General features: G+C 50.8%; 1 protein-coding gene and 2 long non-coding RNA genes across 26 annotated transcripts in view; 2 read left to right on the top strand and 1 right to left on the bottom strand.

The window, feature by feature from the left end:
• Window positions 1–26770, top strand: part of FOXN3 (forkhead box N3) — a 538038-nt gene that overhangs the window by 366397 nt on the left and 144871 nt on the right. The window lies entirely within an intron of this gene.
• Window positions 18836–25823, bottom strand: LOC145513873 (uncharacterized). 2 transcript variants are annotated; one of them, XR_014059725.1, is made up of 2 exons: window positions 23251–25823; window positions 18836–19105 (listed from the first exon to the last, which is right to left on the bottom strand). It is a non-coding gene; the product is annotated as an uncharacterized LOC145513873 (long non-coding RNA). The 2 variants fall into 2 exon arrangements; XR_014059726.1 differs by having other exon boundaries at window positions 18836–19751; window positions 23251–24814.
• On the top strand, window positions 23091–24883 carry LOC145513872 (uncharacterized). Its single transcript, XR_014059724.1, has 2 exons — window positions 23091–23251; window positions 23744–24883. It is a non-coding gene; the product is annotated as an uncharacterized LOC145513872 (long non-coding RNA).

The following is a 26770-nucleotide window of genomic DNA, read 5'->3' as shown; positions in this document are numbered from 1 at the left end:
TTCTTTTGGACAGACTTTGTCTTGCTCTCTGACATCTGTCCCTGCCTTTGGTCTTCACCTCCCAGGCCCGGGCCCCGAGGAGTCTCAGGCCACCCAGGCAGGCTTCCTGCACGTAGGATCCCTGGAGCACAGTGTATCCACACGTGGCCTTGATGCTAGAGCCCCCGGTAGGTGACGACAGCCAGCGTTTCCCAGGTGCTGCGTTTCTGGCCGAGAGCCCCGCTCCGCAGATGACTTCTCTGTGCTAACAGCTCTAGTTTTCCACCTGCTGCATTTGGATAAACCCACAATTCACTTTTGGAAGGCCAAGCAGAAGCATATTTTATGGTTTTTCTCTTGCTTTCTCCCCTCTCATCCGTTCGGCTGGCAGAGCGCCTGTTCTCCTGCCCTCTTCCCTCCTCTTTACAAGCCCGCCAGTCTTGCTGCAGACACCTGTGTAAACGAAACGCTGCCGCCCACCAGCCACCGGCAGTGGTGCCCACCGTCTCCACTCTCCGCTCTGTCTTTGTGCATTTGGGGATGAGAATCGGAAGCCTCAGGACGGGAGAGAGAACAGCGATGGCCAGATGGACAGTGGCTGCGTGCTTCTTCCTCGGAGCCAAGAAGGTTTTTGCGGCCCCCAGTGCGGGGTGACTCCCACCCGTAAAAGTGGCGGGACGCGGGAGTCACCCGCAGGCTCTGTTTCCGGAGGCTTGGGCGGTTTCTTACTGGCAGGCAGGCACCCTTTGCTTCCTGTCCCACCACCGATATTGACGGTCAGCAGGCCTGTGCCTGCAGCGACCCTGTCAGAATCTCTGCGGCCCTTACGTCAGCATCCACAAGAAAGGAGACTGGGAGAAAATGCCTCTGCGTTTAGCCAGTGAAGGTACTTAACTTGGTTTCCTGGGAGCTAAGGAAGTACTTCAGAAATAGTTTATTAATACTTTTTTCACATTTATTTGGCTGATACTGGGTCCTAGTTTCAGCATGTGGGATCTTTAGTAGTGGCACGTGGAATCTGGTTCCCTGATTTGCACCCAGGCCCCTGCATTGAGAGTGCATTGAGAGTGCAGAGTCTTAGCCCCTGGACGACGAGAGAAGTCCCTGTAGTTTATCACATTACCTGAAATTTGCCATGAATGAGGCTGGTAGAATCCCCCTGAATTGGAGGAATAAGTACATCATGACATTAACCTCAAAACTCAGCATAACCTTGTGACTTGAGATCAAATGCAGGGTTTCTCTGCCTTGACACTGTTGGCGTTTGGGGCCAGAGATTTCTTGGTTGTGAGGGGACTGTCCTGTGCATTGTAGGATGGTTTGCCGTATCCCTCCCGCTACCCACTAGCTGCCAGTATCAACCCCCGCTCCTCAAACTTGTGATGATCAAAAGTGTCTCTGGACATTGTCCTATGTCCCCTGGGGGTCCAGATCGCCCCTGGCTGAGAACCATTTGCAACCAGGGTTCTGCCGCGTTCTGAGTTTTAGGCCTTGAGAAGTCTGTCCATTGTTACTCTGGAAATCATAGGGAAAGGGCTTGGGTTTTGTTGTTGTTCGAGTCCTACCTTATTCATAAGAAAGTCCAGTTTTTAAAGTGTGAGTAGAGGGTCACCGACTGAGAAAGGAATACCAAGCCCTGGTGTCAGGCGAATCCATTACGCATGTCAGAGGCTTGTTCTGTGGTGGGTGTTTGGTTATGGTTTGGGGACTCAGCTTGAGAAAGCTCTTGGAGTTGGTGGCGGACAGGGAGGCCTGGCATGCTGCAGTCCATGGGGTTGCAAAGAGTCAGACACAACTGAGCAACTGAACTGAGCTGGGGACTGAGTCATACCTGCCTCTGCCAGTCACGTGGCTGACCGACGTGAGCGCGTTCCTTACTCCCTCTCCTTGTCCTTCCTCCGCGACTAAGTGAGGAATGAGACCTGCTCTTCCTCGTGCTCAGCAGCCCTGCTGTGGCCAGTTCATCTGCTGAACTCCCCTCCTGGGGTGGTTGTTTGGGGCCGTGGAATTCTTCAAGGTTTCTTTCCCTGTTCCAGAGCCCAGATGGATTCCCAGTTTCCATCTTCCACAAAGCAGAACATGCATTTCCTGGCTCTGGGCTGGGTGAGCGGGATATCGCATCAGTCAGGCGCCCACTGCCGCCGGCACTCCCGTGGGCAGGCTTCTCATGATGCTCTGATGACAGAGCTGGTTTCCTGTCACCCTCTAGTCTGAAGGGTGGACTTGCCACCAGTCTCCCGTAACGTGAGAATTGCTTTCTACAAGCTGTATGAAGTGCAGTGGTTTAAGCTTCCCGCCTGTTGTGAAGCTCTTCCTAAGTCTAGAGAACTGACTGGTGATGATTGTTTGGAAGGCACCGGAATGCACTCTGCGAGAACACTGTTCTGGGAGTCTGAAGACCTGGCTTTTTTTTTTAAATGTTGACCGTGGTCCTGAGTACCTGTGCACCCTTTCCCGAGTCACTTCTCTTTCTGGATCTCACTTCCTGGATTTGTAAAGTGGTGTGTATGGGCTCGATCGTCTCTGAGGTTCATTCTGACTCCAGCAGTCCATGCTTATTATAGTAATAATTGTGTTAGAATTATTAAACACTCTTGTGTTGTAGAGCTAGAAACCTCATGATCAGCCAGCCTTTGTGAGGAGGCTCTGTTGTGTGTTTTTACAAGGGGTTCCCTGCTCAGTTGGGCCTGGTGGGGAGACTTGCACAAGTCTAGTGGGGTCAGAGGCCTTTCAGCGTTAGAGGCCCCACAGAAGGGGTAGACCAGAAGTCTGAAAGGTCAAAACACAAGGCTTGCCCTGAAGTTCCATAGGCAAGATGCTGTCCCTAAACAGACCTATCAATTTCAGAAGGCTTCCTTCCACAGGGCTTTTTTTTTTGGAGGTAGGCAGGGGAGTGCCTAGATTCAGGGTACCCATGCATCTGAAGCTGTCGATACGTTTACTGTCCAGTTTAAGCCTTGTCTTCACACCTATCATTTCTAGTTCGTATAAGCTCCATCTCAAGCATTCCAAGGTTGATCAGCTCAAAGGTGACTGTAGCCAAGCTCCCAGCAAGGGATACCCGTCAAGGATAATATCTCTCGGCATATATAATGGGAGAGAGAAATATTCGGAACACGCTTTTCTTTCTCCAGGACAACTCTGCATATATACCTTTCAGTTGTAGTCTTGCAGGTAAAATTTCACTTTCTCCAAGAAACCACATTTTGAACTCTCACCACACATCAGAATAAATTTCCTGGATGCCCTGGATGACACTTGGCAGACATTGCCTTATATTGTGGTCCTTGTGTACTTGTGTTATCTCTCTTAAAAGATTGTCATTATCTCCCAGACGCTTGGTTGTATTTGACAACCTGGAAAGACCCTGCAGCCCAGGGCGGGCTGTGTGCGCATTAGACATGGGTGAGTGTAGGTGGAGTAAATGGATGGGTCACAGTGTCAGGAGCTGGGAAGCACTCCGTAAATAGTTGGTAGAACTGGACCAAATGGTAAGTGCTTAAATATGTCACCGTTCTCTAAAGTCTTTCTGCTTTCTGCATTTACTTGGGTTAGAAAATAAGATGAAGCTGTGTGTACCTACTGAAGAATGCTTGGTGGCCCCTGGCTATCTGAAGGGACATTCAGCTCAGCTGTTTTACAGCTCTGAATCTTGTTTTTTTAAGCAATGTTTACTATTTCTGGCCTTTATGTACACTAGTATAAAAATTTAATTAGCTCCTTTCTTTTCAGTTAATTATTACAACCCCGTTTGTTGGCTCTCTCGACAGAACCTGTGTTGTGGGAGCCAGAGAGATCAATTTTCTATCAGAAAAGTCATTACTTTTGAGTCAAGTCCAGCGCGCCTGCAACTCTGTGCCACTTGGGGTGACTTTTCCGGCCGCGAGAGAGGGTCATGGGTGGTGAAGTGCGCCTGGCCAGTGTTTGGTTTAGTTATTGCCCTTCTTAGGGCAATACAAGGAGCAAAGTTAAAAGGCTGTGCAGGGCTTCCCAGGTGGCTCAGCGGTGAAGAATCTGCCTGCCGATGCCGGAGACGCGGGTTCGCTCCCTGGTCTGGGAAGAGCCCACACGGCTGAGAGCAGCCCAGCCCATGAGCAGCCCAGCCCCTGAGCTGGAGCTGCTCCCAGGGCACCTCCTGAGGCCCACACGTCCCAGAGGCTGTGCGCTGTGACGGGAGAAGCCGCTGCGGGGGAGAAGCCGGGAGAAGCCCCTGCGACGGGAGAAGCCGCTGCGACCGGAGAAGCCGCTGCGACGGGAGAAGCCGCTGCAGTGCGAACCCGAGCACCGCGGCAAGAGGAGCCCCCGCCCGCCGTAGCTCCAGAAAGTGCACGGCAGCAGGGACCAGCACAGCCAAGAGTAAGAGACATTTGGCAGCAAATAAACAAAGGAAAGGCTGTGTAACTCCTGAGATTAAAGATATGCATGGGTCTTATTCATCCCTCATCCTTAGCATTTCTTTAAGAAGCGGGGGTTGAAGTCAGGTATCGCTCAGGAACAAGATGACAAACTAGAAGGACCCGTGCTCACCTCCTGCTGCAAGAGCTCCACACTGAGCAACCACTGGCGGGAGAGTGCCGGCTCCAACCAAAACAAGACACCCCACGTCCAGCAAGATGGGAGGAGGGGCAAAATCCTATTTAGAATGAAACCTCATGCCTGCCAGAGACGCTCAGAGGGCACAAACGAAATAGTATGAAAAGGCAAAAAGAGGTAGCACTGAAAGATGAACGCCCCAGGTCGGTAGGTGCCCAATATGCCACTGGAGAAGAGCAGAGAAATAGCCCCACAAGGAATGAAGAGGCTGAACCAAAGCGAAACAGTGCCCAGTTGTAGATGTGACTGGTGATGGAAGTGAAGTCCGATGCTGTAAAGAACAATGTTGCATAGGAACCTGGTATGTTAGGTCCATGAATCAAGGTAAATTAGAGGTGGTCAAACAGCAGATGGCAAAAGTGAACATCGCTATTGTATAATCAGTGAATATTCAGTATCATGCAATATCACAGTAATCCAAATCTATGCCCCAGCCGCTAATGCCGAAGAACCTGAAGTTGAACAGTTCTGTGAGGACCTACAAGACATTTTAGAACTAGCACCAAAAAAGATGTCCTTTTTATCATAGGGGACTGGAATGCAAAAGTAGAAAGTCAAGAGATATCTAGATTAACAGGCGAGTTTGGCCTTGGAGTACAGAATGAAGCAGGTCAAAGGCTAACAGCGTTTTGCCAACAGAACGCACTGGTCATAGCAAACACCCTCTTCCAACAACACAAGAGATGACTCTACACATGGACATCACAAGATGGTCAACACCGAAATCAGACTGATTATATTCTTTGCAGCCAAAGATGGAGAAGCTCTGTACAGTCAGCAAAAACAAGACCAGGAGCAGACTGTGGCTCAGATCATGAACTGCTTATTGCCAAATTCAGACTTAAGTTGAACAAAGTAGGGAAAACCACTAGACCATTCAGGTATGACCTAAGTCAAATCCCTTATGAGTATACAGAGGAAATGATTCAAGGGATTAGATCTGATAGACAGAGTGCCTGAAGAACTATGGATGGAGGTTGATAACATTGTATAGGAGGCAGTGTTCAAATCCATCCCCAAGAAAAAGAAATGCAAAAAGGCCAGATGGTTGTCTGAGGAGGCCTTACAAATAGCTTAGAAAAGAAGAGAAGCAAAAGGCAAAGGAGAAAAGGAAAGATATACCCATTTGAATGCAAAGTTCCAAAGAATAGCAAGGAGAGACAAGAAAGCTTTCCTAAATGATCAGTGCAAAGAAATGGAGGAAAACAACAGAATGGGAAAGACTAGAGATCTCTTCTGGAGAAGGCAATGGCAACCCACCCCAGTACTCTCGCCTGTAAAATCCCATGGATGGAGGAGCCTGGTAGGCTGCAGTCCATGGGGTTAGGAAGAGTTGGACATGACTAAGCGACTTCACTTTCACTTTTCCTTTCACGCATTGGAGAAGGAAATGGCAACCCACTCCAGTGTTCTTGCCTGGAGAATCCCAGGGATGGGGGGAGCCTGGTGGGCTGTCACACAGAGTCGGACACCACTGCAGCGACTTAGCAGCAGCAGCAGCAGCAGAGATGTCTTCAAGAAAATTAGAGATACCAAGGGATCATTTCATGCAGAGATGGGCACAATTAAGGACAGAAATGGTGTGGACCTAGTAGAAGCAGAAGATACTAAGAAGAGGTGGCAAGAATACACAGAAGAACTATACAAAAAAGATCTTGATGACCCAGATAACCACGATGGTGTGATTACTCACACAGAGACAGACATCCTGGAATATGAAGTCAAGTGGGCCTTAGGAAGCATCACTACGAACAAAGCTGGTAGAAGTGATACAATTCAGTTGAGCTATTTCAAATCCTCAAAGATGATGCTGTGAAAGCGCTGCACTCAGTATGCCAGCAAATTTGGAAGACTCAGCAGTGGCCACAGGACTGGAAAAGGTCAGTTTTCATCCCAATCCCAAAGAAAGGCAATGCCAAAGAATGCTCAAACTACCGCACAGTTGCACTCTTCTCACACGCTAGTAAAGTAATGCTCAAGATTCTCCAAGCCAGCCTTCAGCAATATGTGAATCATGAACTTCCAGATGTTCAAGCTGGATTTAGAAAAGGCGAGGAACCAGAGAGCAAACTGCCAATATCTGTTGGATCATTGAAAAAGCAAGAGAGTTCCAGAAAAACATCTACTTCTGCTTCATTGATTATGCTACAGCCTTTGACTGTGTGGATCACAACAAACTGTGAAAATTCTGAAAGAGATGGGAATACCAGACCACCTGACCTGCCTCCTGAGAAACCTGTATGCAGGTCAAGAAGCAACAGTTAGAACAGTTAGGCATGAACAACAGACTGGTTCCAAATTGGGAAAGGAATACGTTAAAGCTGTGTATTGTCACCCTGCTTATTTAACTTATATGCAGGGTACATCATGCCAAATGCCGGGCTGGATGAAGCACAAACTGGAATCACAATTGCCGGAAGAAATATTAATAACTTAAGATATGCAGATGATACCACCCTTATGGCAGAAAGCGAAGAGGAACTAAAGAGCCTCTTGATGAAAGTGAAAGAGGAGAGTGCAAAAGCTAGCTTAAAACACAACATTCAGAAAATTAAGATCATGGCATCCGGTTCCATCACGTCATGGCAAATAGATGGGGAAACAGTGGAAACAATGACAGACTTTATTTTCTTTGGGTCCATTATCACTGCAGATGGTGACTGCAGCCATGAAATTCAAAGACGTTTGCTCCTTGGAAGAAAAGCTGTGACCAACCTAGACAGCATATTAAAAAGCAGAGACATTACTTGACCAACAAAGGTCCATCTAGTCAAAACTGTGGTTTTGCAGTAGTCATATATGGATGTGAGAGTTGGACCATAAAGAAAGCTGAGCTCCAAAGAGTTGATGCTTTTGAACTGTGGTGTTGGAGAAGACTCTTGAGAGTCCCTTGGACTGCAAGGAGATCCAACCAGTCCATCCTAAAGGAAATCAGTCCTGAATATTCATTGGAAAGGCTGATGCTGAAGCTGAAACTCCAATACTTTGGCCGCCTAATGCGAAGAGCTGACTCATTTGAAAAGACCCTGATGCTGGGAAAGAGTGAAGGCGGGAGGAGAAGGGGACAACAGAGGATGAGATGGTTGGATGGCATCACCGACTCTATGGGCATGAGTTTGAGCAAGCTCCGGGAGTTGGTGATGGACAGGGAGGCCTGGCGTGCTGCAGTCCGTGGGGTCGCAAAGAGTTGGACACAACTGAGCAACTGAACTAAACTAATAGGATATGTAAATGTTAAGAGGGGGCTTTTCTTTCAAGAGCATCTATAGAAGAAGGTGTCGGTTCTGGGAGGGCAGGGACCTAGAGTTTAGTTCACTCTTTACCTCCAGTGTTGCCTGGTACATGGTAAGAGTTTGGTGAATAGTTGGTGAGTTAAGATGCATGAACTAAATACTAACTGGTGTTGCTTTTGATCATTGCTTTCTGGATTTGAGGACCCCGGTGACTGTGTCTCTGAGTCTCCACAAATAATGTCTTGGATGGTGCTGCTTTTCCGGTGTTGACATGACCCCACCTGTCTTTACGAATTGCAGCTCCTGGGCCTAACTTGGCAGGGCCGGGGCTGGGCCTGGTCCCCATGAGGCACAGGAAATGCCCCGTCTCCTCACCCCGCCCCCGAGGACAGAGTGGGGGAGGGACTCACACCTAGCACAGAGCCGCTTGCTGCTCACTCTTGGCACGGGACAAGGTAGGTTAACTTCCGTTGTCTGGTCATGGATCTGTGAAGCTGGGCCAGTGATACCCACCATCCAGAGTGGGTGGTGGGTGATGAATGATGGAGCAGGTCATGAGAGATGAAGTACATGCATCTGTTTACGGTTCTTTTCCGTTCTAGTGGTGTCTTCTCCACCCTCCTCTGTACTGAGCGGTTTACCTCTTACTCATGCAGGAAATGGGGCCGGTGGGAGAAAGGGCCCCTGTAACTTCGGTTCCTTGGTGCTTTAGGGAATCTTCGAAACGGTGCTGAGTTTGAGGCTAACGCACCAGTGCAGGAAGTACTTGTTCTCGGTGGGACGGAGCCCCACTGTCTGATGGTGGAAAGGTTCTGATCCACGCTGTCCCAGGCACAGACTCTAGCCAAGGGTGGCGTTGAGCTCTGGCGATGCGGCCAGATTGAGGAACTGAATGTTTCATTTCATTTGAATTAGAATGTAAACCTCTCACATGGTGAGTGACTAGTGCATTGGACCTGCAGCTCCAGGGCCTTGCCAGACTTCAGGACTAGTGGACTGTCCATTTCCTGGGAGCTCATGAGAATCGCAGGCTCTCAGACATCACCCCAGACCTTTCAGGTCAGAATCAGCACAGATGATGGTTCGTGTGCACTTTCAGATTTAAGAAACGTAGGGCTGGCGTCTGAGCCACTCAGTGTTGTCCGGGGACTTTGGTGCAGCTCTGGTGCCGGGAGGCTGGCTCCTGGGTGCCAGAGGGTTCTTGCTCTCCCCTTTGCCTCGTTGACCACCCTCGTGTGGTCTCCAGGGACACCCATGCATGTGGGTCTCTGTGCCTCCCTGTGGTTGAGAGATCAGAGGAAAAAGTTATGTGGCTTTTCGCTCTGGACTGAATGCTATTAATCTCTATGCCCCCATGTTTTCTCCCCAAAAGGTAAATCTCTTTTTATCTTACCACTCATCACACTGTAGCCTTATTTTTCCCACTACTTTGCCTTAGACTGGTAGAGATGTGGGTTTGTATGTACTTATATTCTCTCTCTCTCTTACTTTCTGGATGTTTCAGACCAAATCATTATGTTAAGGATATGGTTATCTTAATGCTCCTAGCAGTCTGGCTAGTGATAAATATTTCAAAAGGATAGATAGCATTTTCTATGTGAAATGAGAGAAATGTCCCCCACGTCTCTGAAAGTGCTAATAGCATCTCTTCTGTAATGGAACTGATTTAGCCAACTGAAAAAGCAGGAAACTTCACAGGTTTCTTTGCCATCCATCGGTCAACTCACTTTGGGGTTGTTACTTGGATATTGCTGAGATTAGCCAAGTTGGAAATTGGATGGAGACGTTTCATTCTGCCTTCTTTTTAGTCTTGAGTGCTCGCAGACAGGATGTGCTGAGGGCTCGCCACCAGATGTTTGTATGATGTTGGTGGCAGGTTGCAAAACCACATTAAGCTGTATCTTGGGGCTTCCCTGGTGGCTCAGCTGGTAAAGAATCTGCCTGCAATGCGGGAGTCCTGGTTGGATCCCTGGGTTGTGAAGATCCCTTGGAGAAGGGAAAGGCTACCCACCCCAGTGTTCTGGCCTGGAGAATTCCAGGGACTGTATAGTCCATGGGGTTGCAAAGAGTCGGACACGACTGAGCGCCTTTCAGTTTCCCTGGGAGCTGCCAAGGGCACCGTGAGGAAACTGAGGGAGCGAGCTAGAAGGGCCCACCCGGCCCCCGTGCTCCTAACCTTTTCTAAAGCAGACCCGAGGTCACAGCACGGGTGAAGAACAGCCACAGTGTGACCCCTGGTGCTTCAGCTCAGGGTTTGCACACACCTCCCTCCCCCACACCTGCCTGTGCCCCCCGCCAGGAACGGCCACCTTCTGTATCCTCTGTGCCCCTTCCTTCTGCGTGTGGATGTCATCGCTTCTGGTCTCTCCTCCTCCGGGTCTTTACTCAGATGTCACCTTCTCAAAGATGCTTTGCTTAGTCGCTCCATCAAGAATAGTGCAGGTAGAAACAGCACCATTCTCTATTCCCTTTGCCCTTCTTTGTTTTTCTCCTCAGCTCTTATTCTTACCTGCCTTATATGCATTTATCTGTATACATGTTCCCTTGACAGCTTGGACTTTGTTTTGTTCACACTATATCCTCAAGATCTGGAACAGTACTCAGCCCCCAAACAGCATGAGATACATGTTTTTTAATGAACCAAGGAATGAATGAATGGATGGATGAGTGAATGGACGGACGGATGGATGGATGATTGAAGGAATGGATGGGGGGATGGATGGATGGATTGAAGGAATGGATGGATGGATTGATGAATGAGTGAATAGATGGATGATTGAAGGAATGAATGATGAGTAAATGAATGGGTAACTGAAGGAATGGATGGATGGATGATTGAAGGAGTGGATGGGGGGATGGATGATTGAAGGAATGGATAGATGGATTGATGAATGAATGAACAGATGGATGATTGAAGGAATGAATGATGAATGAATAGATGATTGAAGGAATGGATGCATGAGTGGACGGATGGATGATTGAAGGAGTGGATGGGTGGGTGGATGGATGAAGGAATGGGTGGATGGATGAATGGATAGATGGATGATTAAAGGAATGAATGATGAATGAATGGATGGATGATTGAAGGATTGGATGGGTGGGTGGAGTGATGAGTGAGTGAATGGATGGATGGATGAATGGATGGGTAATTGAAGGAATGGGTAGATGGATGAATGGATAGATGGATGATTGAAGGACTAAATGATGAATGAATGGATAGATTGAAGGATTGGATGGATGGATGGATTGATGAGTGAGTGGATGGATAGATGATTGAAGGATTGGATAGATGGATCAATGGATGAATGAATAGATGAATGATTGAAGGAATGAATGATGAATGCACAGATGGATGGATGATTGAAGGAATGGATGGATGGGTGACTATCTAACTGGGAGAGCTTCTGATGCCTCCTGCTTGGCCTCCTCCTTGCCCCTGACAACTCCTTCCCGAGGCTTTCTGTGTTCATGTCTCCTGACAGCTTCCCTAGTTCCCTCCCTTCACCCTTTCACCAAATATTCTTCATCCTTTGGCTGCGCCTCTGCACTGTCCCCTGTATTTATTTGTCTTCCTCCCTCCACACCCGCTGCAGACCAGGGCACTGTTTCCCGAGTGACCCGAGCTCCGTCTCCGGCTTTTACACTTCACGGCTCTGTGTCGACTCGTAAGTTACGTGAGGACAGGAACCACCTCTGTCTTGCGCCTCATGGCTCCCCGCACCTTCAGACTGAGCATCTGGTGCAGAGTAGGTGTTTGATGCCTGCGTGTACAGGGGTCAATGGGGCCATCTAATTCTATGGGAGAAACAAGTCTCACTTCTCTAGAATCCGGTGTTTCTCTGGCACGACGACGAGGCCTGACTGTTCAAGCTGTGAGATTTAAAGACAGAATGCTTCCTGCTGATTATTGGCAGTTGCCCTGGAGGAACTGAGCCGTCACAGGGTCCTGCGCCCCCCACGCTGTGGCGCGGGGCAGGAAAGCAGGGCGGCTCCCTCCCTGGCTCCGCCAGCCCCCAGATTACCCGGAGAGGACTGCGGTCTGGGGGCCAGGAGAGTCGGGAGTGGGTAAGAGGCTTTGCAATGAGACGCTAGGAACTAAAAGCTCCTTGCTTTTGTTCCGGAAATAGTTTATCGGTTTTCTTGAAGGCAGCGAGACAATCCAGTTTAGGCCTTGGAGTTGTAGATCAATGTCCTGGGGTTCTTCAGATACTGAAGTCAGTGACCTATATTTGTACTTACTGGGCTCCTTGTGTTTTTTCTCTTTTTTTGGCTAACGTCAGGAATGGAAATAAAAATACCAATTTTTAGATATATTACTATATTGTAATATAAAATTAAAATGTAATTTTAAATTATGTTAAATTTAATTTAAATTAAAAACATACCAAATGAACAAACTGAATGCCTGTTCTATTAAGAGCAGAGACAGCCTCCCTTGAAAGCGTGTTCTCACTTGACCCGTGTGTCTTGAAGCCAGAGTCTGGAAAGTGGGTGGGTAGTGTGATCAGAACGCAGCTTCTCTGTCTTAAACTCGGAGAAGAAGGATCTTTGCTTTGTGCCTCAGCCCCAGCTCCCCTGTGAGTGAGGCCATTCCTAGAACTTGGCAGGTTTGGTTGGGACTCAGATGGAGTGAAGCCAGTATGCTCCCCACCCTTGAGGTGGGTTTTGTAGCCGCATAGCCACTCCCTTAATGCTTGGAAGTCCTTTTTGCCTGGGACGCATGCTGGGGGTGTGTTTCCTTGGCTCCTGGCCCAGGTGCCTGAGTCTTAGTCAGCGGCTTCTTCCTCACTCGTCGGCTTTCCTGCTTTACCTGGAACGTGGACTGAGCAGCTCTTGGTTATTAGGAGAGCAGGCTTTCCTGTGCCCTCGCTGTGAGCAGGGAGACCCACAAGGGATTTGTCCCCCTGCTGATAATACTTGGGTTTGGCTTTTGTTTTTTTAAGAATGCTTTGTTATTTTATTTTAATTTTTGGCCGCACTGTACAGCAAGCTGGATCTTGGTTCCGCGACCGGGAGTCGACCCCATGCCCCTTGCGTTGGGTGTGCGGAATCTTAACCACTGGACCTCCAGGGCAGACCCTTGGGTCCGATTCTTGCATGATGATTGGGGATCAGCTCAGTCACAGAGTTTTCCATCTCCAGTGCAGGGAGCCATGTCTGGGCAATGCTGAAGGAACCGTTGGAGAGATTCTTCACACCCCAGAACCCGAGTTAATGCGGAGTGTGGGAAACCTGGGCGTCTTGGTTACAGACCTTAACTACCGCACCTCATGTTTGAATTTCCATTGTTAAAAACTTATTTGTGTGTCTATTTTCTGCTAGTAGTTAGAACATGCTAGACAAATACTTGATGCGTTGGAGGATGTGGCAGTCTGCCCTTCAGCATTCCGTGTGTAACTAACTATTGGTGTAAAATGTGTGTCCACCCTGGAGAAACCAGGAAGCAGGGAAGCGATTGCTTTCAATGAACCCCTGACTGGAGCATCTCACTTGCCCCTCTCCCTTCAAAGGGAAATTATCTCTCTCCTCTGCTTTCCCCGCCGCCTACAAATGTTTTTATTTGACGATGGGGGCTAGCTGGGTTTCAGTTAATTAGAGTTTTAATTGTGTTTGATTCTGCAGCAGACCTCGTGTTTGCTTTCCTTGATAATGAAATGCAGAGTGTCGTCTCCGAGCCCACGCTCCAACTGGACCACAAGGGGACTGGGAGCAGCCTCGGGACCTGCCCGGCCTGCCCGGCGCTTTGTGTTTGCTGTTTGTTTTGGGTGTTACATTCAGGTCTGAGGAAAGGACTGGCTTAAGCTTTATAATCTGAACATTGTTCAAGAATTCCCTAGTGTCTTAAACATTGCCTGTACAAAACTCAAATACTGGTTGTCCTTATGCACAGAAAAATTAACCTATCTGGCCCTTCTTAGAAAGCCTGCTTGGGGACTTCCCTGGTGGTCCAGTGGTTAAGAGTCTGCCTTCCAGTGCACGGGACGTGGGTTCGATCCCAGGTCAGAGAATTAAGATCCCAGATGCCGCAGGGCAACTATGCCCACGTGCCACAGCTAGAGAAAACCTGGAGGCAGCGGTGAAGACCCAGTACGGCCGAAGGGAAAGGAAGGAAGGAAAAAGGAGTCTCGCTTATAAGGCTCACCCTTGGCTCGTGTCTGAAGACTCAGCTTTTGAGAGGTTTCCGCAAACTAATAATGTATACTGAGCTGTATAAACAATGTGATGATGGGAGAAATTTGGAATTTTGGTGCAAGCCAGGCAGGGGGTGATGTGTGAGCAGTCCGCATTGAACACCTTGGGCACCCCTGGGAGAAGACTCTTGCAAGCTTGTGGCTAGTTTCCCCAAGACTTTTCCCCGTGTGCCTTTGCTCTTTGCTGGGTACACTTTGTATCCTTTGCTGGAATAAATCATAGTCATGAGCGTTTATGCTGTATGCTGAGCTCTGAGTTCTCAAGCCTGGGGGTTATCTAGGGTTTGGAGCGTCATTCAGTGTCAGCCTGAGATCATTATTTCTTGGCTCAAGTAAATTGTTTTTACTGGGGCACCTGGACGTACCTTCCAAACCTGTTCTGCCTCTTTTCTGGTTGTTGTTCTGCCTCTTGAATGTTTCTTTCTTGGTGGGGTCCTCCCTTCAGCCCAGTATCCAAGTCATGAAGCTCGGAATCATCTCCGGGTCTGACCTTGGTTCAGACGCCACCCCGGAGCCCTCGCCCACTTCCTGCTGTGGGTGCGTCTGCCCCTCCCAGGGTTTAGGGAGCCGCTCCCCCAGCCCAGCTTTCTGTCTCTAATCTCCATTCCAGCCTTCACCTTAAACCTCAGCGGGTTACTTTCACCATCAAAATAAAACGCAAACGCCTCGGGTCAGCCTTTCAGGGCACTTCAGTGGGCAGTGGTGCAGCAAAGCGGTTGGGGTGTATATTTGTGTTGTCAGCTCTGCCACGACCTGGCTGCTGCCACAGACAAGTTATGTACACAAACCCTCTCCGTGTACGTCAGTGTCCTTATCGGTATACGAGGATACAGATCGGTTGGTCCAGGTTTAAATGACGGTATGTTTAAAATCCTTAGAACAGTGCCTGGCAGGTGAATGACTTCCATAACTGTTGGCTGTGCTTAGGTTTTTTTTAATTTTGGTAGAGTAGAGTTGATTTACAGTGCTGTCTTAGATTCAGGCGCACAGCAGAGTGAGTCAGTTATATATACACGTGCATCCACTCTTTTTTAGATCCTGTTTCTATGTAGGTCATTACAGGCTGTTGAGTAGAGTTCCCTGTGCTGTGCAGTAGGTCCTCATCGGTTATCTGTTTGACATACAGTGTTTATGTCAATCCCAGTCTTCAGTCTGTCTCTCTCTCCCCCTTACCCCCGGTAAGCATGAGTTTCTTTTCTGTATCTGTAACTCTGTTTCTTGGGATTAGTTATTGATAATTATCTCTTGACCTTCTGCCCCTGGCCTGGGAGCTATTCCCTGACAGTGTGCCTGGCTATGGCTCTTTAATAATCAATTGCTGAATAAAGGAATGAATTCATGAGAATGGGAGGAAGGGGAGGAGGAAAGGAGGGTTAGTTAAAAGCTGGTTTGTGCTCTCAAGAAGCTTGGGGGATAGAAGATGTTCTAATCTCTCTGGGAAAGACCCTGATGCTGGGAAGGACTGAGGGCAGGAGGAGAAGGGGCGACAGAGGAGGAGACCGTTGGATGGCATCACCGACTCGATGGACATGGGTTTGATTAAGCTCCAGGAGTTGGTGATGGGCAGGGAGGCCTGGCGTGCTGCAGTCCATGGGGTCGTGAAGAGTCGGACACAACTGAGCCACCGAACAACAGCAGTCAGCTAAACGGAGAGCGTTAGGGGAGCACGGGGCGGACAGCGCCACGCTGTGCCAAGGGCTCGGGGGAGAGACCCACCAACGGGGCGGACAGCGACACGCTGTGCCAAGGGCTCGAGGGAGAGACCCACCAACGGGGCGGACAGCGACACGCTGTGCCAAGGGCTCGGGGGAGAGACCCACCAACGGGGCGGACAGCGACACGCTGTGCCAAGGGCTCCCAGGGAGAGATGCACCAATGGGGCGGACACTGTGCAAAGGGCTCGGAGGAGAGACCCACCAACGGGGCGGACAGCGACACGCTGTGCCAAGGGCTCGGGGGAGAGACCCACCAACGGGGCGGACAGCGACACGCTGTGCCAAGGGCTCGGGGGAGAGACCCACCAACGGGGCGGACAGCGACACGCTGTGCCAAGGGCTCGGGGGAGAACCACCAACGGGGCGGACAGCGACACGCTGCGCCAAGGGCTCGGGGGGGAGACCCACCAACGGGCCGGACAACGACACGCTGCGCCAAGGGCTCGGGGGAGAGACCCACCAACGGGGCGGACAGCGACACGCTGCGCCAAGGGCTCGGGGGGGAGACCCACCAACGGGGCGGACAGCGACACGCTGCGCCAAGGGCTCGGGGGGGAGACCCACCAACGGGGCGGACAGCGACACGCTGCGCCAAGGGCTCGGGGGGGAGACCCACCAACGGGGCGGACAGCGACACGCTGCGCCAAGGGCTCGGGGGGGAGACCCACCAACGGGGCGGACAGCGACACGCTGCGCGAAGGGCTCGGGGGGGAGACCCACCAACGGGGCGGACAGCGACACGCTGTGCCAAGGGCTCGGGGGGGAGACCCGCCAACGGGGAGGACAGCGCCACGCTGTGCCAAGGGCTCGGGGGGGAGACCCGCCAACGGGGCGGACAGCGACACGATGTGCCAAGGGCTCGGGGGGGAGACCCGCCAACGGGGCGGACAGCGCCACGCTGTGCCAAGGGCTCGGGGGGGAGACCCACCAACGGGGCGGACAGCAACACCCTGTGCCAAGGGCTCGGGGGAGAGACCCACCAACGGGGCGGACAGCGACACGCTGTGCCAAGGGCTCCCAGGGAGAGACCCACCAACGGGGCGGACAGCGCCACGCTGTGCCAAGGGCTCGGGGGGGAGACCCACCAACGGGGCGGACAGCGACACCCTGTGCCAAGGGCTCGGGGGAGAGACCCACTAACGGGGCGGACAGCGACACCCTGTGCCAAGGGCTCGGGGGGGAGACCCACCAACGGGGCGGACAGCGACACCCTGTGCCAAGGGCTCGGGGGGGAGACCCACCAACGGGGCGGACAGCAACACCCTGTGCCAAGGGCTCGGGGGAGAGACCCACCAACGGGGCGGACAGCGACACCCTGTGCCAAGGGCTCGGGGGGGAGACCCACCAACGGGGCGGACAGCGACACGCTGTGCCAAGGGCTCGAGGGACAGACCCACCAACGGGGCGGACAGCGACACGTTGTACCAAGGGCTCGGGGGGGAGACCCACCAACGGGGCGGACAGCGCCACGCTGTGCCAAGGGCTCGGGGGGGAGACCCACCAACGGGGCGGACAGCGCCACGCTGTGCCAAGGGCTCGGGGGGGAGACCCACCAACGGGGAGGACAGCGACACGCTGTGCCAAGGGCTCGGGGGGGAGAGCCACCAACGGGGCGGACAGCGACACGCTGTGCCAAGGGCTCGGGGGGGGGACCCACCAACGGGGAGGACAGCGACACGCTGTGCCAAGGGCTCAGGGGGGAGAGCCACCAACGGGGCGGACAGAGACACGCTGTGCCAAGGGCTCCCAGGGAGAGACCCACCAACGGGGCGGACAGCGACACGCTGTGCCAAGGGCTCGGGGGAGAACCACCAACGGGGCGGACAGCGCCACGCTGTGCCAAGGGCTCGGGGGGGAGACCCACCAACGGGGCGGACAGCGACACCCTGTGCCAAGGGCTCGGGGGAGAGACCCACTAACGGGGCGGACAGCGACACCCTGTGCCAAGGGCTCGGGGGAGAGACCCACCAACGGGGCGGACAGCGACACCCTGTGCCAAGGGCTCGGGGGGGAGACCCACCAACGGGGCGGACAGCGACACGCTGTGCCAAGGGCTCGAGGGACAGACCCACCAACGGGGCGGACAGCGACACGTTGTACCAAGGGCTCGGGGGGGAGACCCACCAACGGGGCGGACAGCGCCACGCTGTGCCAAGGGCTCGGGGGGGAGACCCACCAACGGGGCGGACAGCGCCACGCTGTGCCAAGGGCTCGGGGGAGAGACCCACCAACGGGGCGGACAGCGACACGCTGTGCCAAGGGCTCCCAGGGAGAGACCCACCAACGGGGCGGACAGCGCCACGCTGTGCCAAGGGCTCGGGGGGGAGACCCACCAACGGGGCGGACAGCGACACCCTGTGCCAAGGGCTCGGGGGAGAGACCCACTAACGGGGCGGACAGCGACACCCTGTGCCAAGGGCTCGGGGGAGAGACCCACCAACGGGGCGGACAGCGACACCCTGTGCCAAGGGCTCGGGGGGGAGACCCACCAACGGGGCGGACAGCGACACGCTGTGCCAAGGGCTCGAGGGACAGACCCACCAACGGGGCGGACAGCGACACGTTGTACCAAGGGCTCGGGGGGGAGACCCACCAACGGGGCGGACAGCGCCACGCTGTGCCAAGGGCTCGGGGGGGAGACCCACCAACGGGGCGGACAGCGCCACGCTGTGCCAAGGGCTCGGGGGGGAGACCCACCAACGGGGAGGACAGCGACACGCTGTGCCAAGGGCTCGGGGGGGAGAGCCACCAACGGGGCGGACAGCGACATGCTGTGCCAAGGGCTCGGGGGGGAGACCCACCAACGGGGCGGACAGCAACACCCTGTGCCAAGGGCTCGGGGGAGAGACCCACCAACGGGGCGGACAGCGACACGCTGTGCCAAGGGCTCCCAGGGAGAGACCCACCAACGGGGCGGACAGCGCCACGCTGTGCCAAGGGCTCGGGGGGGAGACCCACCAACGGGGCGGACAGCGACACCCTGTGCCAAGGGCTCGGGGGAGAGACCCACTAACGGGGCGGACAGCGACACCCTGTGCCAAGGGCTCGGGGGAGAGACCCACCAACGGGGCGGACAGCGACACGCTGTGCCAAGGGCTCGAGGGACAGACCCACCAACGGGGCGGACAGCGACACGCTGTGCCGAGGGCTCGGGGGAGAGATGCACCAACGGGGCGGACACTGTGCAAAGGGCTCGGGGGGGAGACCCTCCAAACTGTGTAAGCGAAGTGACCGAGCTTGCGCTTCACCACTGTCCTGACCCCATCAGAGGCAGAGAGGTGTGAGGATTTGGTGGGCCTCCGAGAAGCCATCCTAACAGTGCGTCTTCCTACGGGACCCTTAGCCTCTAACTCCCACAGAAGCTTGTCTTTCTCTGGAGTGACATTTTGAGCTACTTAACAGGGTCTGTGCCTTTAAGAGGATACAATTACTGCCTGGTGGCTTCAAAAGGTCCTCTCCAGGGTGTCTCGGTTTCCTCCTGGCTCCCTGAGGTAGAAGGAATATGGGGAGAGAGGAAATAGATGTCAGTGCCCGCGCAGTCTCCCAGGACCCTCGCCTCCTGACACACGTCTGAGGATTACACTGGCCATCACCAGATCTTGCATCAGTAGTTGGTACCAAGGGTTGGTGTCAGTTGCTATTGAGTACCCTCCCTTCCTCCTCCTTCCTCCTTTGCTCATTTATTCAGCAAAATTGCATGGCAACAATTTTGTCCTGTGAAGTCCCTGAGTCACTGCTCAAGGCCGGATTGCAGAAGGTGTTAGGACTGCTGTTACTGCTTTCCTTTATTTGTATTAGGCGTCCACAAGAGTCACCAAGTAAAGCTACCTCTTGAATTTGCATCGCAGTCTTTGAATCGTGGTTTGCAGAGCGGGTTGCATCGTAGAGATCTTTGTATCATTTAGCTTCTGCTGCATAACAAACACCCCAAATTAAGTGACTCACAAGAGTCTCTTCACTCATCTTTCTGGCGTTGGCAGTTTAGGCTGGACTCAGCATGGTGGGCCACCTCTGTCGCGTGTGGTTTTGGCAGGGCTGTCCTGTGTATTTGGAATTCAGCTGGGATGATGGGGACAGCGGGGCATCTCTCCATGGGCAGTCACGTCCTGGAGGAAGCTGTCCTTCCGGGCTGGTTCACGTCGTGGTGGAAGGGCTCCAGCCACAGGAGAGAACCCACTGCCTCAGTGCGCAGCCACGTTCTCAGTCTCTGCTGCTTGCTGTTTAGTTGCTCAGTCGTGTCCGACTCTTTGCAACCCTATGGACTGGAGTCCTCCAGGCTCCTCTGTCCATGGGATTCTCCAGGCAAGAATACTGGAGTGGATTGCCATTGCTTACTCCAGGGGAATCTTCCTGAACCCAGGGATCGAACCCACATCTCTTGGGTCTTCTGTGTTGGCAGGCAGACTGTTGACCCCTAGCGCCTCCTGGGAAGTCCTCTCAGTCTCTGTCCTGTTTCCTATTGTCCTCTTGGCCATAGCAAGACAAGAGGTCAAGGCAGAACCGTTGACGGGCCCATCTGGGGGTGAGGATACTGGGAAGCGTGGTGGACGTCGGCTTCTGGTGCAGCAGTCTGCATCACGGTGTTTATCTCCGGTCTCGCCAGAAATGCGGGCAGCAGTACTGTGGCCAGCTTGCTTTGCCTGTCTCCCGGGATGGGGACAGTCAGTGGATTAAATGCTTTGCCCCCTAATGCACACAGGCCCTCGTAGCACCATTGTCTCTCTGCCCAGCCACGCTGCAAAGGCTCAAGCCATCTGGCCCACGGATTGACGGGCACTCCCAGTCCCAGAGGGCCCACAGGGAGTGTGTGGCTGAATCAGCACAAATCTGACATGAATGCTCGAGAAGAAACTCCAAGCTGATCGCAGCCACAGCCCACGCAGAAAGTTCTGGCAAAGTGACATCCAACCCCCGACCCCGCCCCCGAGTCTTCTCAGCCGGCCCCAAGCCTGGACCGCGTCCCCCCTCCATCCTTGAGTGTCCTTGAGGCGCCAGCTGTTGTCCCCTGTGTCTCTCACGGTTCTGTGACAACCGCAGGGCCACGGACGGGGGTCTGGGGACGTGAGGAGGGGAGGCTGCCCGGGACGCCGGACGGCAGACTCTAGCTGCGCTCACTGGGGAGACGGGCTGTCTTGGGTTAGTGGAGGGGTTGGCTGATCGACTCCATGTCTGGTTTTATCCATTCTGATGGTCTTATTTTAAGTTCTGTGTTTTTCCAAGTTTATGTTCATGCTAAAGATTGTATTCAGCAGATATTATGGAAATATGGCCAAGAGATGGGACTCAAGGTGACTGAGATCAGCAAGGTGTTTGGATGAAGAGTCTGCAATACGTGGGGGAAGGGATGAGAAGGCTGAATGGTCTTTGGGTCCTTGAATGAGGCTGGACCCTGAGCAGCAAAGATCCTTGTTGGGCTGATCCAGGTGATGGGATGGGACTGAACAGGCATCAAAGAACTTCTGTTACGTGCATTTGGGGAAATAATTGAAGATGACTAGGCATCTGGGGCATGAGTATTGGAGAGATGACTTTTGCCGCATGTAGGGAAGAATTAAATTTGAGCAAGAATGAATTTTCCGTTCTTCCAGTCTAATATTATGACAACATCTCAGGCTGAGCAAATTCAACTGTTACGGTCACTGCGAGTCCAAGAGGCCTCCCTGGTGGGGGCTGTGAGGTTTCCCCAGAAGCCCAGAAAAGTTGCAGCTGGTGTCCTCAGTCACCAAGTCATGTCCGACTCTTTGCTGCCCCATGGACTGTAGCCCACCAGGCTCCTCTGTCCCTGGAATTTTCCAGGCAAGAATACTGGAGTGGGTTGCTGTTTCCTTCTCCAGGGAATCTTTCCAACCTAGGGATCAAACCCGAGTCCCTTGCGTTTCCTGCATTGCAAGCAGGTTCTTTACCACTCGTGCCATCTGGGAAGATTCTAGGTTAGCGAGTAACATCAGTGTCATTGAGTGTGAAAGTTGGCGTGAGTGACTGCATGTGCATATGTGTGCTCACGTGAGCGTGCATGGGTGTGCTCGCACAGCGTGGCACAGAACCACGTGGAGCCCTATCCACCATCTGTCTCGTATCTCCACCCTCAGTTAAGGTCTGAGCTCTGGAAGCCTGGAGCTGAGGGCAACCCGGCCACCACTGTGTCCCCAAGGCTTTCTGCGCTGCCAGGCATCTGTTCAGTGCTTAACAAGTATTTATTCAATAAATGAATCAAGAAAAAGCTGGAAGGGAAGTTTTTTAAAGCATCTTTACTTTTTTATTTAATAGTCATTTTTATAGAATTAACCTGAGCATTTTAATAAGTCACAGAACAATGACTGTTGATGACTTTTAAGCTGTTTTGGTGGCGGCGAGATAAGAAATGAAAGGAAGCTGACAAAACGAGGGGCCACAGTGAAATTTCTACATGATTGAAAACAAACACACTAAAAGCCCAGAGACCTAAGTTCTTTGGGTTACTGGCCTACTGTAGTCGAAGTATACCATCTTTGTGAAGTGTATTTATCTTTTTCCAGAATTAAAATAGCTGTTTGGTATTCTCTGATTATGAAGTTAATGCATACTTGTGTAGAATGGTCAAACAGTAAGAATATAAAGAACTCAATAAAAGTACCCTTATTTCCATGTTGTTAGCACTTATGAAAAATTTTTTAATTGTGGCAAAATGCACATAACATAAAATTCACTATCGTAACTTTTTTTTTTTAATGTGGACCATTTTTAAAGTTTTTATTGAATTTGTGACAGTATTGGCTTCTGTTTTATGTTTTGGTTTTCTGGCCACGAGGCATGTGGGGTCTTAGCTCGCTGACCAGGGATTGAACCCTCAGCCCCTGTGTTGGAAGGCGAAGTCTTAACCACTGGACCTCCAGAGAAGTCCCTATCTTAACTGTTTTAAGTGTAGACTTCAGTGGCAGTAAGTAGATACACATTGTTTTACAAGCAGTTTCCAAAACGTGTTCATCTTGCAAAAACTGACACTGTGCCCGTTAAACCTCAGCTCTCTATTTCACCCTCTCCCTGAGCCCTGACAACCACCGTTCTGCATTCTCCATTCTGACTCTCTGAGCTTGACTCCTCTAGGGATCTCGTATAAAGAGAATCATCCAGCGTTTGTCTTTGTGTATGTGTCTGGCTTGTTTCACTTTAGCGTACTGTCTTCAGGTTTCATCCAGATTGTACCCTGTGTCAGAATTTCTTTATGAATGATATTCCATTGTATGTAGATGTATATATAGATACAGTTTGTTAATCCATTCACTGAATTACTTCTGCCTCTTGGCTGTTGTGAATAACACTGCTATGGACATGAGTGTTGAACATCTTTTAATATGTCCCTTTACCCACACAAACTATATTTATAAAGGGATCATACTGTATGGGTTTCCCTTGTAGCTCAGGTGGTAAGGAATCTGCCCGCAATGCAGGAGACCCAGGTTCGATCCCTGGGTCAGGAAGATCCCCTGGAGAAAGGAATGGCAACCCACTCCAGTATTCCTGCCTGGAGAATTCCATGGACAGAGGAGCCTGGCGGGCTACAGTCCATGGGGTCGCAAAGAGTAGGACACAGCTGAGCAACTAACACTCTCCCTTCCCTTTCATACTGTCCAGTAATTATAGCGGGGAATGGTGTACATTTTCTTGCCTTATGCTCACCTTATGTATAGATGTGAGACTTGGACTATAAAGAAAGCTGAGCACTGAAGAATTGATGCTTTTGAACTGTGGTGTTGGAGAAGACTCTTGAGAGTCCCTTGGACTGCAAGGAGATCCAACCAGTCCATCCTAAAGGAAATCAGTCCTGAATATTCATTGGAAGGACTGATGTTGAAGCTGAAACTCCAGTACTTTGGCCACCTCATGCGAAGAACTTACTCATTTGAAAAGACCCTGATGCTGGGAAAGATTGAAGGCGGGAGGAGAAGGGGACAGAAGAGGGATGAGACGGTTGGATGCATCACCGACTCAATGGACGTGAGTTTGAGTAAACTCCAGGAGTTGGTGATGGACAGGGAGGCCTGGCGTGCTGCAGTCCATGGGATTGCAAAGAGTCGGACACGACTGAGCGACTGAACTGAACTGAACTGAAGCTCACCCTGCACTGGGGGAGGGCTGGCACCCAAGGGGATCTGGGGAGAGGTTATTGGAGGAAGAGGAGAGAGTGCTCCTGGCAACCCTGGCCGGGCATGCCCGCCGATGCCCACCTTGTCCACATTCACGATGCTTTATCTTCACTGTGAGTCAGGTTTGTGAGATCAGGCTTGGAATAGGAACCATTTTTAGAGGACAGGGCTTGCCCTAGGTCTGGTGACTTGAAGTCAAGAGAATTCCCCTTGCAGGTAAGTTTTGTGACTGTGCACCATCTGGAGATCCTGGGGACGCTGAGGCCATCAGTGACTCTTAGCAGATCTGGGTGGCGTTCTTGTCTTTTTAATGAGTGAGGTCAAGCCTGCCACTTGGGTATTAGGTCAGAAAATGATTCCTCAGCACCACTGAGGGACTCACTCTCCCAGGACCCAGCATTCACTGGCTGCGAAGGGGTTAAACTGCGCACTCAGGAGGCAGAAAGTACGGGAGCACCTTGGATTGGTGCATCTCCTACCCCACTCTTGTTTGCTTTTTGCTGTTATTGAAATGGTTAGCTGTGCCCAGTTGATGAAGGTATTGCTGTAATTCCTTTTTCTTTGCTTCAAGCGTTTACTTTTAAATGAAATTCCTCCCCACCCTTTTAGGATAAATTTTTAATTCTAATAACAGAGGTAGCCTGTGTAATGGAAACAGCAGTGACCTGATTTCCAGGCCTCCCTCTGCTCCTGATCAGTGCATGGCCGTGTAGAACGTCTCCTGATCTGTTTCCTAGACTGTAAAATGAAGTGGTGGTGCGAGATGCCCTCGGAAACACATAGGAGAGAGTTGCGAAATGTTAGTCCAAAGTGGCTGTAGAGAAGGCAAGCCAAACCCTTAAACTTACCAGAGGAGAAGGCCAGGTGAGGCTCAAGGGCTAATCAGGAGTGAAGTTGGAGGGAGGACCTCAAACTTGCTTTTTACTTTCAGCTCTCGACTATAAGGAGCAAGGACAGCCGTTTAAAAATAAGAAAAAAAAGCATAACTGATATGCTAAGGGAAGAGAGAAAATGGAATTCTGTGAAACATTCCTCTGAAACCTTAAAAAGCAGAAAAAGAGTAGAAGACAAAAGTAAGAACAATGGACAAGAGCAATGAATGGAAAACAGTAACCAATATACAGAGGTTAATCCAATCGGAACAGTAATCACTTTGAATGTCAGTAGTCTGAATGCACCGATTAGAAGGCAGATAATGGCAGAGGGAGTTAAGAAACAAGACCTAACTGTGCCTCGTCTACAAGAAACACCTTCTTTAAGTATGAAACACACATAGACTAAAAGGAAAGAGATGGAGGGAAATACACTGAAGGAAAGCGGGAGCAGCTATATTAATTTCAAACAAGCAGACTTCAAAGAAAATTATCAGGGATAAAGAAAGGTATTACATAATGGTGAGGGGGGTTGGTTTTCCAAGAAGACATAATTTTTAACGCATATGTGCCTAGCAACATAGTGTCAAACTATGTGAGGCAAAAACTAATAGAATTGCAAAGAGAAATAAACGAATTCACTCTCATATTTGGAGACTTCAACACCAGTTTCTCAGAAATGGATGCATCCAGGAGGCAGAAAATCAGTGAGGATAGAGTTGAACTCAGCATCACCATCAACCAGCTGGATAGAATGGATATCTATGGCCTAATTCATCCAACAACGGATTAAACCTTCTCAAAATCACATAGAACATTCACTGAGATAGATGTTTGGTGAATACCAAAATACACAGAGTTTAAACTGCACACTGACAGCTAATACTAGTCAAAGAAGAACTCTTAAGAGAAATTTTAAAATAGAATAGAGAAATTTTCAAATATTGTGAAGTAAGTGAAAATGAAAGCACAACTTAAAAATTTGTGGGATGCAGTGAAAGCAGTGCTTAGGTGGAAATTTAGAGCATCAAAAGAATACATTAGAAATGAAGAAAGATCCAAAAGCAGTAATCTGTGTTTCCACCTTAGGAAACTAGAGAAAGAAGAAAAAATTAAATCCAGAGAAAGCGGAAGAAAAGAAAAAAGATTGACACAGGAATCAGTGAAATTAAAAACAGGAAATCTGTAGAGAAAAATTACTAACACCAAAAGCTGTTTCTTTGAATAGATCAATAAAATCGACCAGCCTCTAGGCAGGCTAACCAAGAAAAACAAAGACACAAATTGATAATATCACAAATGAAAGAAAGGACATCCCTGCAGATCCCATGAACATTAGAAAGCATAATAAAGGAATATTATGTACAACTTTTTGCCCACAAATTTTATAACTTAGATTAAATGGACAAATTCCCTGCAAGATGCAATTTGCCAAAAGTCACCCAGGATGAAGTAGACAATCTGAAGAGGCCTCTATTAAAGAAATTGAAGCAATAATTAATAACCTTCTCAAACAGAAAGCCCCAGGCCCAGATGGGCTTACTGGTGAATTCTGTGAAACAGTTAAGAAAGAAATTATACTAATTCCTGCTGGTCTCCTTCAGAGAACAGAAGCAGAGAAAATACTTTGTAACTCATTCAGAGGCCAGCATTAGCCTAATACCCAAACTGGGTGAAGATAAAAAAAGAAAACCATAGACCAGTATCACTCATGAACATAGATGCAAAATGTTTAGCAAAATATTAGCAAATAAAATCCAAATCTGTATAAAACAAGCTCTATGCCATGGCCAAGTGGGATTTATCCTAGGTATGCAAAACTGGTTCATCATTCAGAACTCGGTATCTGGGACCTTCCTGGTGGTCCAGTGGTTAAGAACCCACCTTGCCATGTGGGGGACACGGGATTGATCCCTCATTGAGGAACTAAGATCCCACATGCCATGGGGCAGCTAAGCCTGTGCACTCCGACTGCTGAGCCCATGTGCTCTGGCGCCTACACACTGCAACAGAGGTCGCTCATGCTGCAGTGAAGGTCCACGTGCCGCAGCCGAGCCCTGACAC

This window comes from Giraffa tippelskirchi, chromosome 7, assembly GCF_054371585.1.
Source record: "Giraffa tippelskirchi isolate mGirTip1 chromosome 7, T2T-mGirTip1v1.2.pri, whole genome shotgun sequence".
Taxonomy (NCBI): domain Eukaryota; kingdom Metazoa; phylum Chordata; class Mammalia; order Artiodactyla; family Giraffidae; genus Giraffa; species Giraffa tippelskirchi.
Note: the sequence above shows the minus strand (reverse complement) of the source record. Positions and strands in the feature narration are given on the sequence as shown.